This window comes from Berghia stephanieae, chromosome 11 (assembly GCF_034508935.2).
Source record: "Berghia stephanieae isolate SIO BIC M18660-M18661 chromosome 11, UCSD_Bste_1.3, whole genome shotgun sequence".
Lineage (NCBI taxonomy): Eukaryota > Metazoa > Mollusca > Gastropoda > Nudibranchia > Aeolidiidae > Berghia > Berghia stephanieae.
In genome coordinates, this window is record NC_088370.1 from 25,195,274 (window position 1) to 25,199,450 (window position 4,177).

Genomic DNA, 4,177 nt, shown 5'->3' on the forward strand with positions numbered 1-4,177 from the left:
TCAAATGTAAGTGTTGCTGTTGGCCAGGTACCGCTAGTAAAGCGCTTTGAGCAAGTTTAGTGGATAGTGCGCTTTATAAAAGCTCAGTTTAATATAGCTTGATCCAATGGTGTGTCTTCAATTTTCATAAACAAAGCAGTTTGTTTACATTTGTTAAGAAATATCCAATCGTAGTATAGCAACAAATCATGTGATTGATGACTTGGTTGAACGAAAACCTGAAAAGAGATTGATCCCATTTTGATGGTATGCATTCAAATAAACTAGTCACCAGTTCTGCCCGCCTGAAAAATTATTACCAACCACAAACTAATGTGTAATTTCAAACGTTGATAGTCCGTGAGAAAGACTTTGGGGAGAACTAATCACGCAACTGTGGGTCTTAATACAATTACAAAGAGGCGAGTGACGTCAACTTCATTATTTCTATTGATGCTATGCGTTTAGGTAAAAAAACTCACAACATCCGCTAGCTGGGTATAACGTACCAACACACAAAGCTATGTGTGAGGTGATCGTTTGTAGGCTGATTGATATACGTTATTGAGAACTAATCACTAAAATGAATGTCTAAAACTATAACAAATTTTTATTCTCTATTGTCTTCTGGCACTTTTCTACTCACTTCATATCTTGTTGTTACCAACATAAGTGCCTGCTCCACTCACTTTTCTGAATTAAAAATTCACCCCATACACCGGAGCATACTCAATGTCTCAATCGTTTCTATGTTATATGTTTGTGATGAGAATATTGGCTATTAAGCTTAACTGCTGGTCAAAATTACTTCGCGATGGTGGCGAACGAATCGGCGGTCTCAAGAAGTGGGTGAGAGAGGGATCTAGAAATGACTTTGGGTTTGAAACGAATATTTTTGTGTTCGTGGATAGCTCACACGGTAGAGCCACGCTCTCACCTGCCAGGCGGAGTTGTCGTACCAATAAGGTCGCAGGTTCAAACCCCACCACCGCCGCGAAAAAAATTTTTATTCTCTATTGTCTTCTGGCACTTTTCTACTCACTTCATATCTTGTTGTTACCAACATAAGTGCCTGCTCCACTCACTTTTCTGAATTAAAAATTCACCCCATACACCGGAGCATACTCAATGTCTCAATCGTTTCTATGTTATATGTTTGTGATGAGAATATTGGCTATTAAGCTTAACTGCTGGTCAAAATTACTTCGCGATGGTGGCGAACGAATCGGCGGTCTCAAGAAGTGGGTGAGAGAGGGATCTAGAAATGACTTTGGGTTTGAAACGAATATTTTTGTGTTCGTGGATAGCTCACACGGTAGAGCCACGCTCTCACCTGCCAGGCGGAGTTGTCGTACCAATAAGGTCGCAGGTTCAAACCCCACCACCGCCGCGAAAAAAATTTTTATTCTCTATTGTCTTCTGGCACTTTTCTACTCACTTCATATCTTGTTTTTAAAACTATAACAAAGAGCTGAGCAACGCCAATTTAGATTACACATAATTGTGTGTGCTGGTACGTTATATCCAGCTGGCGGGCGTTGTAATAATTTTTCCTAAACGCACAGCATTTGTCACATATTTTTTCTCTTCATTTGTGTAAAAAATTCAAGGTTAAACATAGTTTTGTGTAATTCCCTTATATTTCCGGATGGCAATGTTGTGAGATTCTTAAACAAGCGCACAGCATCCTAAAAAGAAGGAAAAAAAACAACACGCAACAATAACTGAGATCCCATTCTCTGTGGTTTTTGTCTTTGGCATTATAGGTAGAACGAAATTGACGTCACTCAGCTCTTTGTAAATCAGACTATAAACGTTCAACGTGACACATAGTTTTTTGTGTTTGTACGATATACCTACTGGCTGGCAATGTTACGAGTTGTTTTTAGCTAAACGCACAGCATCAAACATTTTGTCACCGATCAAGGAATTGAACTGATGCTCAACGTTTAGGTAAAAATACTTAAAAGTAACACGCACTTCATTTCTTCTAAACGATAGCAAGCAAGTGGATTCACTAAATATACGCTACAATGTTTTTTTCTCCTTTTTTTTGGGCCAGAAAAATTCTTCCACAATTATAATAAATACAAACAACCCACTGCTTGCCACAAAACTTTCAAACCCGAGCCTTCTATTATAAACGTATTTTGATCGATTGGATATTTGAAGCAAATTATGTTTCTTGGGCAAAGTAGAAAAAAAAATGAGCATTATGTTTTGTCATAAACAAAATTGAATGCAACAGCTTCAAAAAAAAAAAGAACAAAATACCAAACACGGAACGTTTCGGGCTCAAACCCTTCTTCAGCCAACACAAAAAACAATAAAGACATATATACATTACTAAATTCCAGATAGACGACAGAGCATACTCTGGGTTTTTAGCCCAAAACGTTCCGTGTTTGATATTTTGTTCTTTTTTTTTTTTGAAGCTTTAATATCTATTCACTTATGTTCATTACTTTTTACAGTCCACAGCTTCTAGCAGCTTAGTATCACTTTGACTTATATGTTTTGTCAGCGACTTCAGCACCGTCAATCAATACATAGATACATATATAGATAGCAATCTGTTGTACATTTTGTCTACTTACCACCGGTATGATAGGGGAATTATCCAAAACAAAATCCACGAAATAGAAAGAAAAAGAAAAAAATCCGTGTGATTTGAGAGTTGAATGGATTGAGAGCAGGTATGTAGGTGTGAGTGTCAAGCGGATCCAAGGGAAGAAAAAAAACCCCTCAGTGGATTGGATTTTGATAATAAATCTATCCGCTGCATCACATGTAAAACTGCCCCTTTGGTTTTCTCCTCCGTGTGAGCAGATACAGTTATCGTCAGGTTGGCGGGGACTCTCGGCTACTACCCGACGTCAACTCACTCACTCACTCACTCACTCTTTGTTGGGTGTGAGTGTGTGAGAGTTTGTGTGTTATGCGTGTGTGTCGTGTATGTGTGTGCGCGTGCTGTTGCGTTTGCCTTGCTTCTTCATCATTACTCACTCACTCACAAAGCTGGGATTGAGGGGGGGGGGGGTGGCAGGGTGTAATGAGCGAATGTGTGTGTGTGTGTGTGTGTGTGTGTGTGTGTGTGTGTTCGTGTGTGAGTGAATCCGTGCTCAGGGAATCAGACGTACGAACGTACTCACGAGCGAGGCACGTGCCGGTAGGCTTTGTGAGTGGTGATAGTGGTGGTGGTGATTGTAGTGGTTGGTTGGGTGTTGTTGTTGGTGTTGTTGTTGTTGTATGTATTTGTTGTGGTAAGGTTAGAATTGGTGGTGGTTGTGGTGGTATTGGTGGTTGTGGTGGTTGTTGTTGTAGTGGTGATTGTAGTGGTTGGTTGGGTGTAGTTGTTGTTGTTGTTGTTGTTGTTGTTGTTGTTGTTGTTGTTGTATGTATTTGTTGTGGTAAGGTTAGAATTGGTAGTGGTTGTGGTGGTTGTGATGGACGTAGTGGTTGTGGTGGTTGAATGTGTTTGTTGTGGTATGGTTAGAATTGGTAGTGGTTGTGGTGTTTCTGGTGGTTGTGGTGGTTGTGGTTGTTGTGGTTGTTGTGGTTGGGTTAGAGTTGGTAGTGGTTGTGGTGTTTGTGGTGGTTGTGTGAGTTTGTTGTGGTTGGGTTAGAGTTGGTAGTGGTTGTGGTGTTTGTGGTGGTTGTGTGAGTTTGTTGTGGTTGGGTTAGAGCTGGTAGTGGTTGTGGTGTTTGTGGTGGTTGTGTGAGTTTGTTGTGGTAAGGTTAGAGTTGGTAGTTGTTGTGGTGGTTGTAGGTATGTGATTGTTGTGTTAAGGTTAGAGTAGGTAGTGGTTTTGGTGGTTGTGTGAGTTTGTTGTGGTAAGGTTAGAGTTGGTAGTGGTTGTGGTGGTTGTAGGGATGTGATTGTTGTGGTAAGGTTAGAGGGGGTGGTCGTGGTGGTTGTGTGAGTTTGTTGTGGTAAGGTTAGAGTTGGTAGTGGTTGTGGTGGTTGTAGGGATGTGATTGTTGTGGTAAGGTTAGAGGGGGTGGTCGTGGTGGTTTGCAAGTTCATGTGGTTATTGTGCTTTGGTTCGAGTTGCTGGTTATTTTTGTTGTGGTGGTTGGGATTATTAGTTGTTTGTGGTTGTAAATGAAATATGGTGCAGCTATGTGATATCGTAGTACGACATTCACTTTCGGATCGGAAGGTCCTGAGTTCGAGCCTCGTTCGACGCATAGTTGA

General features: G+C 40.7%; 1 protein-coding gene across 3 annotated transcripts in view; it reads right to left on the reverse strand.

Annotated features, from left to right (window-relative positions):
- Nucleotides 1-2,878, reverse strand: part of LOC144957371 (potassium voltage-gated channel protein Shaw-like) — a 295,525-nt gene extending 292,647 nt beyond the window's left edge. For all 3 annotated transcript variants that reach the window (XM_078888582.1, XM_078888583.1, XM_078888581.1), the window contains exon 1: nt 2,577-2,878. The gene's annotated coding sequence lies outside the window, so the exon portion shown is untranslated. The remainder of the gene's footprint in view (nt 1-2,576) is intronic.
- Nucleotides 2,879-4,177: the final 1,299 nt, after the last annotated feature.